At 27.6% G+C, this 17552-nt stretch overlaps 1 protein-coding gene across 1 annotated transcript in view; it reads right to left on the bottom strand.

The window, feature by feature from the left end:
* Positions 1-17552, bottom strand: part of LOC127282191 (GATOR complex protein NPRL3) — a 43768-nt gene that overhangs the window by 17714 nt on the left and 8502 nt on the right. The window lies entirely within an intron of this gene.

The following is a 17552-nucleotide window of genomic DNA, read 5'->3' as shown; positions in this document are numbered from 1 at the left end:
ACAACCACATTTCAAGCATTTTTCCCTCAGTTCTTTGCTTAAAGTATTCTTCAAAAGAAATAGAAAAGTTACTTCTGTCTCTTAATCTATCCGAAAATATGTATTATTTCACCAAATTAATACAAACATATTCTTTCGTATAAGAATTAAAATTATCCCCCCCCCACTTTGTAATATTACAAAAATTATATATAGTAGAAAATCTATTAATTTATTATAATGAAGTGTCCTTGTGTGAAAACAATAACAATAAATTAAATTATGTAAATCGAAATGTTGATTCGCATCGTTGGAAAATAATTGCAAACACGAAAGCGTTAAGTCATGATCAGTGCATAGCTATATAGCAATGTAGAAATGCACGCGAAAGCTCAATCGATTGAAAGTTAGGTGTATATATACAGACACACATATGCAAATACCTCTCCAACCCCCCACTATGTTATTGCAACGAACAATAGCCAATTGTCCGATTAACGTTCAAAGGTAAGCTTATACTCGCTTCACTCGATCTGTGGCCCTGTTTCAATATGCTAAATTTTCAGTAAAACGCTCAAGATACTCCGCATACTAATATCTAAAGGAAAACAATTATTCGCGCCATTTGTTATTATCTTTATTTTTAAGTATTCAAATCTACCGTAGCAACTGTTGTCATGGTATTTGTTGCTATGGTAACAGCTACTGCAGCAACCATTGCTATAGTAAAATCTACCGTAGCAACCGTTTCCATGACAACCGTTGCTATGGTAACTGTTGCTATAGAAATATTTACAGTAGCAACCGTTTCCATAGTAACCCAAACTATGGTAACAGCTACTGTAGTAACCGTTTCCATGGCAACCGTTGCTATAGTTACTGTTGCTATGGTAACAGCTACTACAGCAACCGTTGCTATAGTAACATCTACCATAGTAACCGTTTCCATAGTAACCGTAACTATGGTAACAGCTACTGTAGTAACCGTATCTATAGTAACAGCTACTACAGCAACCGTTGCTATAGTAACATCTACCATAGTAACCGTTTCCATAGTAACCGTAACTATGGTAACAGCTACTGTAGTAACCGTATCTATAGTAACAGCTACTACAGCAACCGTTGCTATAGTAACATCTACCATAGTAACCGTTTCCATGGTAACCATTTCTATAGTAACTGTTGCTATGGAGCATTTACAGTGGCAACCGCTTCTATAGTAACCGTTGCTATAGTAACTGTTGCTATGGTAACATAATTTCCTATTTTATTAAATCCAGTTAAGAGCTAATTTTCTTTTTCTTTTTTTTAATTTAACCAAAAAATTGTCTATTAAATAAATTTATTTCTAATTGTATATGCAATAAAAATTATTTTACTTCAAAAATATGTGTTAAAAAAAATTTCACGAAAATAAATAAAAAGAATTATACGAATAAAAATGCGATTTCTTTAGTCGATTCCACGACATATACATATGTGAATAATTGTTCTGGGTGAAACCTCACGCGAAAACGTCTCTTTCGATGACCACGTGCTTTGCATGCAATTCCCTGAGGCGTGAATCTGCTACTCTGTGGCAAGTGAACCACGTAACGCTCATATGAGCAACGAGTTCGTATTGCGGCTGTGCGTTCTCTTGTTAACGGATTTTCGCCCCCTTTAGTAACCAATCCCTTGTCACTGATTTCTCACCTACCAAAATCCTATCCTAAAGTCACGATCCTTTATATAAACTTTCAAATTTAATTTCTCTAATATAATTATTATATTCGTTAAAATTTTTTTGTTTTAAATTTCAAACATTTTTTTCAAAGTTAATTACAAATAACTTTCATATTCAATCGAATTGGAAAAAAATTTTTTTAAATATTTTTCAACTGAATTTCTGGTATTTTTTTTTTAATTAAAAAACATCAATTTTTATAAAAACGAATTTTTTCATCTTTAAAGAAAAAAATATTTGTACCTTTTTTTACAGTTCATTCACAATACAAATCTCGATCGTATAAATGAAAGAAAAATTCCAATACTCATCAAATTTTTTATTTTTTTGAAGGTAGAAACAAATTTGAAATACTTTAAAAATTTAATTAAAGGAAATGTAAAATAAAATTTAATTAAAAAAATAGAAAATCTAATCAAATTACTCATTCATTGATAATGTAATATTAAAAGTTTATAATAAAAAATAATTTTTTCACAATACGTGAAATAGAAACTATAATTTTGCGCTAAATATTACCCCCTCATAATATATATATATAAATATATTCTTACGTAAAAAAATGTATTGAGTGTAAAATAAAATTCAATGGAAAAAAAAATAAAGCGAAATATGTTTCATCTCCAGGGATGCGCAAACGATCGGATATCACGAAATTCGGTACGTGTGCTATTATCAAAGTAATTGCAAGAATTCATGAAACGAATCCCAGTGTGCAATATCAAATTAATAATACAGATTGAAAGCATGATCTTTGAAAAGATAATTTTCATAGCCATATATTAAATATAGTGACAAATTAAAATTTGCAAACGTTTTGGTCAGTATAATATTTAATCAAAATTCATTATTTAAAATAGAAGAGAGTAATTTTTTTTTAGTAATATTTTTATAAAAAAATATAAGTAAAAATCTTCAACTATATTTAATTCAATTCTTTAATTCTTGCTATCGTACTTTATAAAATATTTGATTTTAACGTTTAAGTAATTATCATGATTAAAAACAAAAATAAATCAAAAAATGAAGAATAAAAAAAATACAGAATATGTGATTAAAGAGAGTTTGAAGTAGTGATGCTGGTAAACGAAGTCAAAATAGATTTAGAGACTCGCAAAGATCTTTATATAACTATATATATATGTATATACACGAGACTCAAGTTCGAGCCTAAAGCGTGACTGAGTTTCACAAGTTTTACGGAAAACTCGCGCGAGAGGATTTTCGTTTGCTCGCTTACTCACTCGCGAACTCGTAAAATCTAATTGTCGTATACGAAGCTCCTCGAGCAGTTGATTAAGTTTCTTTGGCCTGCTCATTTACCACCCAATGCTGAGAGATCTTTCGTCCCTTTTTTTTCAACCCCTGGCACCAGTCTACCTAGTCCAGTAAATTATCCGAGAATCACAACTGGTCACTTGGGATCGTGAGAAGCGTGATAATGACCCTACCATCTCACCTTTTTTATAATGTGAAAAATTGCCACCTAACTTCAATTATCTCCTAAGAAAAAAAAAATTTTAAAACCCAAATTTCACTATTTTTATTATTTAATTTTTTTGTATAACCCAATTTATTTCAAATTCAATTCTAAGCGAAATATATTTTAATCTTTAGCTGTTACAAAAAAAGCTTTTCTTTTCAGTATATTTTTTTTCAACTCTAAAGTAACAATTTATCTTGTGCCTCTATTTAGAGTGGGGGGGGGGAGGCTGAATCATTCCTAATGGTTGGAAACTTTGTTTCAGAGCACGAACCCCTTATTTTGTGAGTAAACCAAAATAAAATGAACAAAACAAATTATGCCTCCTAATGTATCAACCCTTGTCAACCAAAAACTTTTCTTCGCCCTAAATTTCTAAATCTTGTTCAAAAGTGGATTTCACGAGAAAAATGGACCAAAAAATGATTAATTATAATTTTTAGGTTTTAAAATAATGAAAAAGTTTTAATTCTGAAGACAATAACCGCATATGATTTTCAATGAATTTGAACCGAGAGAGAGGTAAAAATATAAAACTCGAAAAAGCTTTGGGGAATTTATTTCATTCCTGGCAGAGTTTCTGTGCGAATATAATGAAAATGCAAAATCTGTCTCTTATTCTCATAAGACCTTCTACCTTCTACCTTCTCTCTCCCTCTCTCTTTCTTTCTTTCTTTTTCTCCATTTCAATGAGCAAAGCGTCGATAGAATCTGCGTTTTATTTACAACACTTAATCGAAGCTCGGTCACACCGACATTGCTGTCGTAGACCGTAGGATTATTAATATTCCGCACAGAGGTAATTCAAATTTATGGGACTGCACCAATAATGGCGGCGTTGAATTATTACACAATCCTGCATACAGGACGGGCGCACGAGAGCACCTCCAACACATGATCTGTTGAAATCCTGAACCAAACCCGCAGCTGTGGCTGATCATTAATGATACAAACAAAAACACAAAAATGTTCGAAACACATACAGAAGCGCAAACATTGATTTACCTGTTGGATAAATTGTCGTCCACAATTCACAGGATTTCTATTGTAGACAAAAAAAAATTTATTAATTACTTCCGAGAGAAATACAATAGAGCTGCAAATTTTTAGCCGAGAAACTTTTATTTATTTATTTTTTTTTTTAAATAAATACCCGATAAAAAAGTTAAAATTCATTTGAAAAATATTGAGAGCCAGAGAGAGAATATATTATAAAATGAGAAAGGGAGAGAAATATTTAAAAATTTCATTAATATAAATAATAGCGTTTCGCTAAAATTTCAATTAAACAAACATTACTCTTGTTTTAAAATAATAATCCGTATTTTTTTCCATTCATTATTTTTTATATTATAAATATCCATTAATTTTATTTCCGCTTTTATATGTATTCGTTCATTAAATTAAATTTTAACGAGAAAATTATTTTGAAAATTTTGTGAATATAATATTTTTTTCATTGTAAATTAGTATATCATTTGATATAAAATAAATGTTTCAAATTTAGTGAAATTTGACTGCTTTGTACTAAACACAATGGAGGGCCCATAGCATTCGAATCGTAGTAGCATGACCTACCTAAGTTCTGATTACAGCTATATGCGCCGAATATTCACTGTACCATTTTGGCCAAAACGCAAGTAGGTTCCCTATATACATATATCTACCATGTAATTTATGGTATCCACACGGCACGTTCTATACAGTATGTTGCTAATGTTGCACCAGTCAGAATCACGAGCAATCAGTATCATCGCCAATTCACATTCATCAAAATATTGCTTCTATAGCAGAAGCGATAATACGTTGGAAAATAAATCTGCCTATGACAATTGATTTCATCTCAAATTGTATAACAATGAAATAATATTTCTTTCATTATTAAAAAAATATATGGATAATAAAATTTTTATACAGAAATACGAAGCAAAAAATTTTTGCCAATCAATTTTAGAATAAAAGAAAAAAAACTCTTTTTTTTCCAAGAGAACAAAAAATGTAAAATTACTTTTTAGAAGAGAACAAATTCAAAATCTATAGAAGAAAATTTTTTTTATTTTCCTAACTCATTTGAAACGAATATCGAAAAAAGGCGATACAATTGCGATACAATTGCGAATATATATATGAAGAGCAAGAAATTAATTTCGAACATGATGGCCTTGGGGGAAATTACCAAACAAGTATATATTAATTCTCGGACGTTCTTGTAATACGCAAATCGAGCCATCTTGCGAATGCAGCATTTTAAAGCAATTTCCGGCTTCAGGGGCTTTTAAATTAAGAACAACCGATTCCAAGTTTATACCAAGTTTATACCACCTTGGTAAAATTAGTTTCAACCTTTAATTTTCCATTCCTATATACGATTTTCAACAATGATTTTTTTTAATAAAAAAAATTCCCTAATAATTAATTCCCTAGTAATTAATTCCCTCTTTTTGAATTAATTCCCTTTTCTTAATTAATATATAATATATAATGATATATTCGATGCAAGTTTCAATATCATTTTCTAAATTACGTCTCTTTGAAATAGTTTCAAGTCAGTTATCCAATAACATTGGTGTCAAACGATATTACTCTAATTGCAACATTACACGTCATATAGTTTACATTAATGAGATACTTCGTTGATCTCTAGAGATACTATTTACATGTACCCATTAGCATTCCTCATAATACATCTCTCGCATCTCAACCTCTTGTATATAATCAACTCAATTCTCTGATATGTCAAGCACATTTTAGATAAAATGATAGTAAAAATTAATTTTGTGAAATTATTAATTTAATAACAATGCCATACTTTTATACAAGAATAGCCAAAAATCATGTAAAATAAATAAAATTAAATGTTTAATTAATATTCTCTAAATATGAATTAGTTAAAAATAACTAATTCTTATGGTAAAATCTTGGCTGAATAATTTTACTTTAGTAATAATTGCTAATTAATAAAATAATTACTAATTATTATAATAAAACAATAATTACTAATTATTAATAAATTAATTAATAATTATTAGTAAAAAGTAACTAATTTTCAGTGGAAAAATAACTGAAAAATTCTTAACTATTTGAATCAGTAATTGACTTTGTGCTATTAAATTAGTTATTTTTAACTACCTATATAATTCAAATTTAAATAATATAAAAAAGGTAAATTATGCTATAAAATTTTTGCAATCTGAATGTTATAAGAAAAATTGAGTGTTGCAATAAAAAATTATCTCTCTGTGTGTGTATATATATATTATGAAGATTCGTACTATATACAAAAAAGCAACGCAGCTTTGTCTATAATTCCGTATATGAAAAACGTATTTTACGAATGTTTGCAAGTACTTCCGTATATGCGACCAAAAGACGAAACTCGAGAGCAAAATAATCCAACCATCCTATACACTACTAGAATAATAATAATAATAATAATAATAATAATAATAATTTATTAAAAAAAAAAAACATAAGCTTTCTCAACAAAGAGTTTCAACCTTCGACTTTTATATATTTTAAAGTGTTTTCAAAAAAAGGGAACAATATTTTAAAAACACGTTAAAAATTAATCATCAAGAAAAAAAACTACCATGAATATTTTTTTTAAATCTCTCTCAGAGAAAAGAATAATACAAGTAAAATAAACTAATTCTGAATTTGTGGAAAATTTTCACTAACTTTCAAAAGAAAAAAAATTTCCAACAAAAAAATTTGTACTACACTGAAAAAGAAATTGATTTGATTCAAATGATATTTACTTGACTATATTATCAAATAAATATATTTACTTCAACCAAATAATTTTTGAAATCAAATAATTAAAATATTAAATTAAATAAACTGTATTTGAACCAATAATTTCTGTATTTGAACCAAATACTATTTCTAATAATAATTTTTTAATACAAATATTTGTTTGATAATAGTCAAGTAACCAATTATATTTGAATCAAATAAATTTTTTTCAGTGTATACTCTAAATTGTCAGAACAAAATCCCATTTTATTGACTAATATACTAAAGATACATTACAATCAGTTTTCAAAGTTATCTCCCAGAAACTTTAGATGAAAAATTTGATAAAAAAAAAGAAAATGATTAGTTTTCATTTTTGTGATAAAGACCGTTTATTTATTTCATCATCGTTAAATATATATATATATATATATATATATATATATATATATATATATATACCTAGTGGAGAGAAATTTCGTATAAGGTTAGTGGGAGGCTGCGTGGTTATATCCTCCCTCAGAGAGAAGAGCAATATATCACTGTAAGTTGCATAGTATCCTTACTCCCGGTGTTAAATGGTTCGAGCTGAATTATAGGCTAGGTAATTAAATCAAGAAAATACTCGAGCCCAAAGAGAGAGAGAGAGAGAGAGAGAGAGAGAGAGAGAGAGAGAGAGAGAGAGAGAGAGAGAGAGAGAGAGAGAGAGGGGGGGGGGAAGAGAGAGAAAAGCCTCGTGCTCTCATAATTCGCGTCGTGATCCTTCATTCGGTTCACGTCAAATAAATCCATCGTGTTAGGATATTAAGCCCTTCATCTTTTGAATTTTCATTGTAAAAAATACCACACGATGCATTGCACAATCGATATTGAACTCGGTTGTCTCTCAAGAATGTCATTTCCCTTTATGGCCATCGATTTTGTCGCAGCTGCGCGAATATCTAACTCTATTCACGTAAAAACTTTGAATTTCTTAAATTAACTTTTAAGATTTGCATAAAATAACAGAAGAAAAAAATACTATCCTATTATATCACAATTAAATAATATTTAAAGATTTTGATCAATAAATAATATTTATAATTATTACAAATATTATAACAAATTTAATTTGCGAAAATTTATTTTTCCAATATAGAAAATAATTTTAAAAAAAAATTAGATTACTTATTAAAAAATATTCATTTATTTTTTATTCTGATAGGAAATATATAATTTTGCCAAATGTATATTTTGATCAAAGGAAAAACGATTTCTTTGCCTATATATAGTAAAGCTTTGAAAACCAAAAAAGAAAAACTTGATTTCAAAGAAGTCATTAGTTTTCCTATATATGTATATATATAATATTTGATTCCTACATGTATATATATGTACAAAATGGGATTTATTAAACAGATGAAACAAAAAATGATACACACAAAAGTATCGGTTTTAAATCTCGCATATGTAAGCGATATATATATTACGTATTCAAATGCAATATCAGTGGAATGCAATATTTAGTCTCACCCATTCAATAATCAATACGCTGCCCATCCTATACGTACTTTATGTGATTTCGGCAGAAAGAAAGATCGCTATCGGAAAACGTTTCTGCTAAAACCCGTTTCTAAAGCGATAAATATAACTTTCAAATTCACATGAAAAAGCATTCGAGGCACCAGCCTCTATTTATAGTATATTGAAATATTACGCATCGTCATCAAGTTTTTTGGACAAACAAAAAAAAAACCCTCGAAAATTTAAAAGCCTACAAATAATATTTATCAACTAAAAAATTTGTATGGTATATTTTCCTATCTGTAGAAACATTTTTCAGAATTCACGAAAAATTTTATACACGCAGAATTAAATATTATTTGACTCTAGAATTTACTTATAATTCATAATAATTCAATTTATTTATTCAACAATAATTATTAATATAATAATTAATAATTTAATTAATTCTTTTACTAAAATATTTAACTCATTAATTATCGTGTCTGCTCAATTTACGATCATTTAGAAAAAAAAGAAGACGACAAATAGTAAATTAGCTTTTTAGAAGTTTATGTAAAACTGAAATTGTTTTAGGCAAAAAAAAAAACTGAACAGTGGCTTCTCATAAAAGAGTAATAGAAGGGAAAGAGAAGCGACTAAATTCGCATGATATACTAGAAGTGAATTATATGATCTCCCTTCCCATCGTAAAACGCGCTATATAGGAAAAGCGAACAAAAAAAAGCAGAGAAAACAGTGTACACTAAACTGAGTAAAGAATCAGGATTGTGATAAAAGTGAAGATAAAATCTTTATCCAATATCTAAAATTCGTAAATTCGAGAAAAAATACATTTAAAAATATTAGTGACTTTTTTATGATTGAATAAAATTAGTACAGTACCCAAAAAAAAATCAATTATTCAACCATTTTTTCCAGGGAGAAAAATATGAAAAAGCAAAAAAAAGATCTATTAAATAAAGCAATAAACTATTTTTAAAAAGTTATTTTCCTTTCGAATTAATAATTCTAATTTAAAAATTTTAATTATTTAAAATATATAAATATATATATATATATATCGCATTTAATTAAATTTTTTTAATTTCCAGTTATTTTAATATGCAAAAATAATATTTCATTTTCCAATCAAATATAAATGTTATGTTATTTTATGTAATTTTATGTTATTTTTGTACAAAATATTATTTCAGTATAATATTAATATTGCGTGACTTCAATCGAGTTCGTCAATATTCAGAAATATATTTATATATAATTTTGATTGGTTTATCAAAATTTACAACTTACAACGTATACACTAATTATTGGTTTTTATTTTTTTAATCTAATGAATACTCCGTATTAATTACAAATATATGTATTTGTATAACAGTAATTAAATACGTTTGTATCAAATCAGTAATCACATGAATTTCAGATATCCAATAATCAGAATCTAAATTTAATTTCAAATTAAAATTAAAATAATAGCAAATATAAATAAAAAAGAAAAACATAAAATATTGTAATATTTATAAAATTCTAAAATTATTTTTTAATTATTTAATTAATTTAAACTTAATTAAATTTAACAAATTTAAATTTAATTGAATTTAATTATTGTTCTTAATTAAATGTGTATTTTATTATTAAAAAAAAAAAAAATTAAGAGATACAATCTTTTTTCACTTTCTTGATATCTTCTCCCGAGATTTAAATTAAATTGCAATAGTTTCTTGAAATTTTGTAACTGACCATGACAGGCGTTGCACTTTTTTTTTTCTCTTTTGTGATTAAAGAATGGAAAAGAAACTTGCCGACTCAAGACTTAATTAAAACTTGGTTATATACGTTGAAAAAGTAATATATCTGCTTTTGCTGTCGAAGAAAATTTCTTGTCACATTGCAAGCACGTATATTGGTTTAAAAGAAAAAAACGAATTAGAAAACTAAAACCGCAATGTCAATTTTTTTTTTTTTGCCTTCTTTTTTTTAACAAGAAGTGTACTATTACAACTCGACAGTTATAAAGCGTGTACTTTACAAAAACACCTGCCGCAACTAAAAAGACCCTTCATCGACTTGGAACTAATAATAATACTCTCTTTTAAAGAAATAGCATTTAATAAATAAAGCCGCGTGTGAGAAAAAAGGACGTTTTAATTTTTTTCCTCCATTTTTTTATGATATTTATGGATTTTTTTCACTAATTTTTTTTTCATCATCCTATCCATTTAGCGACACTCTTCATCATCTTTTGGCGTTTTTTTTTTCATTTCAAGACATTTTATATATAGAGGGAGAGATTCTATAGAAAATTTACGAAGAATCGTTCTAATTCTCATATATATATATATATACATGTAAAGACGATAATCTTTTTTAAAAAAAACGAGTAAAATCGACTGAGCATTAAAACCCAGTGATGAATTATTTTCTCGATTTGTTAATGGAAAAACGGAGAATGAAAGAGAGGAATAAATCTGATTGTGGTTGAGAAACGACCACAAATTTTTTTTCCCATTGTAATGACTTTTAATCAACAACGACGTCTTTCTATAAAAGAGAATTTATATTTTCAATTGTCTGCGCGCAAAACAGTTTTTCTTGAATTCAAACGATATGGCGAATTTTATATTAAGAATATATATATATATATATATATATATATATATATATATATATATATATATATATATGTATATATATATATATATATATATATTTAGAGAAGAAGAAGAAAAGAAGACAAAATATTATCAGAAAAATATAATGATAAAAATATAATTTAAATACATTTTCAAAAGAGAAGAATTTTAACGCCTTTTTTTCGATTTTTCATATTTACGAGCATACGGAAACACAATTTTCAGGATAACACTATATATCATGTGACATGAGGGTATAAAAAAAAAGCAGGAAAACTCACTTTCCCAGCAATTGGTTAAGCTCCCACTCCTCCACCCATCATGTTGTCGAAAGAAAAAAAAAACCTTGCGATAAAAGTAAAGACTTTCACAATGTTTATAGGGGGATGGAAATGCAACAAGTAAAAGAAGAATATATATATATATATATCGGGTGAGATAAAAGTAAAGAAAGAAGAAGACGCACCGGGACATTTTGGGTGGGTTGCAGCGCGACGATTTCTATACTCTTCCAAAGAGATGAGAAAACGAGTCTGCAGGGTTGAGAAAACAGAAAATTGTTCAAGGTTTCTATATATATATAGAGAGAGGTAAAAAAGTAGATATCCCCCCGGACACGTGACTTGGTCGACGAGGTTAGATTTACAGGTCTCCTAAGGTCTCACGACCTCCACTTTCGATCCCAAAGTCCAGCAATGAAAAGAATGCACCCTGACACACGGGGAACACTTTTCCTATCTTTACGCTAGAATAACGCTTATACATTCCGCTGTTGTTTTTTTTCCCCCCTCATCTTCTTCTTCTTCCATATACACGATTGCCAATTTTTCACAAATACAATGGATATATTTCATTTTCGACTATCGGAAATGATGTCATAAAAATATAAATCAACGAGACAAATGCGCGAGCAGTAAATTTCGCGGACAAAATAAAAAAAAAATCAGATATATAATAAATTAAAGTTAAAACTGAAATACAAAATTAAAAGTTGAAACGTAAAAAAATCACGAAAGCAAAAGAGGAATTTTTTTTCGTAAATTAATTATTACTTGATTATTGAACAATAGAGTATTGTTATCAAAATCATATATTACGCAAAATATTATTCTAATAAAATTTTATGATGCGTAATTCCAAAATTAATGCTAATTATAAATTACTATTTTTTAATCCAGAAAACGAAAAATTGATATAGCAATTATAGTAAAATTATAAACAAAATAAAATTCTAATAAGATGCAAACCAAATATGATTTGAAATATATATATCGCACTTTTAAGAAAGTTTTCCGTTCTTCAAAAACATTACTTTGCACTTTAGCATATCAGAACAAGATGAATAAAAATACTGCACGAAGAAGAGTGGATTTTATAGACAAAGAATTATTATCTGGTGCTCAACTCTCGCCCTGGGCTATGAATCAAACAATCCTTCTCCATTTGCTAAAACACACATATTTTTCAAAGAGTGAGAACACACCATTTCCATTCCTCCCCCTTACCCTGTTCTAAAACTTTAAATTTGACAACATTTAAAAGAAAATTATTTTTTTTTCTTCTAAATTTAGTTTAAAAAAAATTAAGAAATATCTACGATAAAATTTCTCTATAAGAGAGAAAAAAAAATGAGTAACATTAATATAAGGGAATTTGCAGAAACCAATGATGACAACATATCTTCACTATAAAAGATAAAGCGAAGGGGGCGAAAATAGGGATATATACTGAAAAGCGGATGTTGCCTTAAAAGCAAACGCCTGCAGCAAAACAAGGGCACTTATATATATATATATGGAAGGCAACGGATGTGCACCTTCGAAAATTAGCCGCTCAAATATTTGCCAAAACATATCGCTTTGTTCCAGCATGATGCCACTAGCCACGAATGTCCTCGATATATACACACAATACAATCTTGGCACAACACAATGTATATTTGCTTCTCCATGCAATTTATCCCTAATATTCAATGTACATAAAGGAGGGACCATGTTCAACGACAGGAACAAGGAGTACAACCTATGTATAATAGCAACAAGAAAATACCATATACTAACTTCAGTCATTAACCTTCAATGTCATCGACAACAAAGATTACATTTCAAGAATTAAAATATAATTTTAATTTTTCAAATACTGATAGAATTAGTTTAAATACAAATAACGATGTGCGATAAATAAAACTTAAATTAATGTAATGCTTACATCCGCGCAAATTAGATCACGGATTCCGCGAAACTAACTCACGAAATTCGCGAAATTAGATCACGGTTTTTGCGAAACTAGGTCACAAAATCCTAAATCTAGGTCACGGATTACACGAAACTAGTTCGCGGTTTTCGCTAAACTAGGTTACGAAATCCGCGAAATTATATCAAGCTTACGTGAAATTAGATCACGAAATCCGCGAAATTAGGTCGCAATTTGCGCAAAAAGTAGGTAACGAAATCCACGAAATTAGATCACGGTTATAACGAAACTACGTCACGAAACCCGCGAAATTAGATCACGGATTCCGCGAAATTAGGTTATAAAATCCGCGAAATTAGATCAAGCTTTCGTGAAATTAGATCACGAAATCCGCGAAATTAGGTCGCAATTTGCGCAAAAATAGGTAACGAAATCCACGAAATTAGATCACGGTTATAACTAAACTACGTCACGAAACCTGCGAAATTAAATCACTGATTCCGCGAAATTAGGTTATAAAATCCGCGAAATTAGATCATGAAATCTGTGAAATTAGATCACGAAATCCGCGAAATTAGGACACGGGTTCCGCGAATATATAGTGTCGCGAATTCGCGAAATTTGATCATGGATTTTATTTATTTAAAATAATCGTAATAAAACTAAAGATTAATTGAAAACTAACCGTAATATATAGATTACTTACATAACTTTTAAAGTATTTTAATACATTATTTTGTTCAAATCTTTTTGAAAGCGATCAATGGTTTGGCAAAAAGAAACTATACTCACAAAGAAAGCGCGACAGTTCAGATAAAATTCTTCGAGTAAAGTAAAATACCATTTACTTAAGTTCGATTTATCGGTGACGTTGCGGGAGATTTATGCGAATAGCAAAGAATCTCTCTGTGAATTCTTACACCAAAAAAGAAGTTACGATCTAACCATTGTAAATATTTAATAATACTCAAAGAATCAAAATTGAATTTTCCCAAGAAAACTTATATCATTCTTCATTTTATTAATTCTAAATTCCTCCTGTGAAAATTAAAATTTAAAAACTACCTCAAATAATTCTTTTTTAAATTTTCTTAAAACAGAAAAGCGAATTTAGAAACAAATTAAATGAATTAGTAATTTAAATTAAACACATTTCATTCGCCTAAAAAAAATAGTAAACTTTTCGAAATCCAAACTTGTAACTGGAAAAAAATATGTTCGTTTTCAGAGACTTTAATTAGCTTTATGTTCGTTCTCAACTAAATAGTTTTAATTATCAAATAATCGAATGAAATGAAATCACCAATGGAATATATTATTTAATCGCAAATAAATCGATGAATAACATTGACATTTTAAAACATTTTATCTTCTCAAATACCAGTAGATAAACAAAACAAAAAATCCTACTAAAGAAAAATAGCAGCTGAAAAATCTCATTTGGGATTGAACTAGATTAAAGCTTAATTAAAAGAAAATGCCTTTGTTTGGATTTATCCGCTATTTTCCAGGAGAAATCAAAACGAACGAAAAAAGAACTCACCTTAATAATACTAGAAGAATTGATTCTATTTCCCTGTAGTTGTACCGAATCTCTCATCTTGTGTCTGTCGAGATTTTGTCGGATCAAAGGAAAAAGGTCTTCCGACTCGTTTGAGGAATCACTAAAACTGTAATCTTCCCTTTCATTTCCAACATTTTTTATTTGTAACGTATATTGATGAGCATAATTTTTCACTGACATTATATAACACAATATTCCACTTTCATTTGAATTATAATATTAATCGACAAAAACGAAAAAAAAAATGTATATTCTATAAAACACTCATTTCCAAGGATTTACTTTCAATAACCGAAATTATTATGGAAAATTATAACAAGCGACTAACTATTTCGAAATTCATGACCAAAACAATTGAGATATATATTCGTTCAATAATATATACATTATATTATAATAATGAATGAACTTAGATTTTATGAAATTCAATATCAATTTAATAAATTCATTTGATTTGGTTATAATCTGCAAATATATATCAGAAATATACGAAACTATAATATGATAATAGTTTAAATTCAACTTTAATTAAATCGTTGATGAGAAAATTTTCCAGTTACATGTCATCATAAAGAGATTTATATATACAGTTAGCAATAGAATATCCGTTTTCAAGTCTACATGTACAAATTTCCCGAATATCATGGTCTCGCTTCAATTCTCAAAGTTAATTCAACTGCAACAGCATTAATAATTACAATATTCCTCCTTTTGCTTCCATAATTATATCAATTAGAATTAAATAATTGTTACTAATTAACACACAATTATCATCATTATTATCATTTTTATTTAACATTCAATTTAATTGTGCTAGTAAATTTTTGTCACTAAATCGAAATTCGAATTTTACTAAAAATTTTATTTTAACAAATGAGAGAGAACAAAAAACGTTGCGAATCAAAAGATAACATATTAAACTGTTTTCAAACTACTTGATTGATCAAAGAATCAGATTTTAAATTGAAATCCTTTTTGTGATGAAATTAATTGGACAATTTTATTTTTTTTTCTGTTATAGACGAATAAATCAATGAAAAAGAATTTATAATCGATATTATATAAAAATGCAATTGGAAAAAGCAACTCTAAACCAGTGTGTTATAATATTTGTTTTATTGGCAGGGGTCATGCGGAACGTATTCCTGTATATTGACAACGAAAACGTTATCAAAGGAGCCTGTAGGGAATCAACACGCTCGCTCGATGAACTTTATACACACTATCGCCTCATCGTCCGGTTGTAACAGTTCGCTAAGCTTCGTCTCGAATTTGCAATATTCATCGTCTACATTGGAATTTCCACGACAATAGAACAGTGACAGTGCTGTTTAGCACTTCACGAAGGCTACTCTCTCTCTCTCTCTCTCTCTGTCTCTCTAACGCTTCGAGCATTTCAAAGGATTATTAGGTACTGCCACCTCTTGATAACAGAAACGGGAAATTTATTCACAACAAGGCTCGTTAGTATCCACTTTAACGAATAACATCTATTTTACTGGTATTGCATATATATACACTTCAAAAAAAAAAATTATTTCTCCTATTTTTTTAAACTTATTAAAATATATAATAAATTAATTAAAACACTTTGAATGAAAAACTGAAATTTCCACACTCAAAATAATAATAATAAAAATAATAAAAAAATAATAATAAAGAAGACAAATCTATCTATTATAATGGAGATAACAATACAATTATAAATTATGAAAATTGAAAATATAGTATTTATAGTAATAATTTGTAATAATAATTACTCCATCTTTGAAATAATAAAGGAGATCATTTGAAAGGATTTAAAAAAAATTTTAATATTAAACAAATTCATGAAAAAAGTTTTTTCATTATAGGAAGTTATTAATTATTTAAAAATTAATTATTATTATAAAATTATTATTAGTAATTATACAAAAATAGATAAATGAATAGAAAATTTCAAATTTAATTAAAATTCATTTTTCATATTTAGAAAAACAACCTTCAAAGTAATATTCTGAATGACAATTTTTTTACGTATCAATTTCAAGTGTCTCTAATTATTACACAAACTTCCTATAGAGTAATTGTCTTCGCATTTTTCATTCAATTGGTACTATAGAATTTTTTTTTATTATCCTCCGCAAAAATACTGTAGAACATTTTGCAATTTAAAACGAAGAACAAAAATTAATTTTTATTTTTGAACACTGTTAAAATTCAATTTACTGTTAACATTATTTTTAAACTTTTATTTTTAATTACTGTTAAATAAAAAGAAATGATCCATTAATAGAAATGTTTTTCTTATAATTATAATAATTATTATTTTTTTTATTATTTTATTATTATTATTATTCATTAATTATATTTCATAACTGCAGATAAAAACTAAATCAAATTTTAAAAAAAGTACAATATAAAAAGAAATTTATTAAGATTCCATTTAATTAATTTTCATTCGATTTTGTGCTATATTATACTATTCATGAAAATCTTTCGAATCTAAATCTCAATGCAGGTCGAATCGACAAGGAAAAGTGGACTCAAGTCAACTCTATAGTGAAAGTAAAGTCTGCTCTTCTCTGTACCACGTGCACTTTTCACCAACACAAATAATTCACTAAATAATTCATAATAAAATAAACAATGACAACTAATTACGAAATAGTTGACAAATATTTTCTCAAAAATTCGTTAATTTTGTAAAGGTATATCAATAAATTAAAGAAAAATACACTTTCCAAAAAAATTATT

Source organism: Leptopilina boulardi, unplaced genomic scaffold (assembly GCF_019393585.1).
Source record: "Leptopilina boulardi isolate dan_hultmark-lab unplaced genomic scaffold, ZJU_Lbou_2.1 LbouV2_291, whole genome shotgun sequence".
NCBI lineage: Eukaryota > Metazoa > Arthropoda > Insecta > Hymenoptera > Figitidae > Leptopilina > Leptopilina boulardi.
This window is presented reverse-complemented; position numbering and strand designations above follow the sequence as displayed.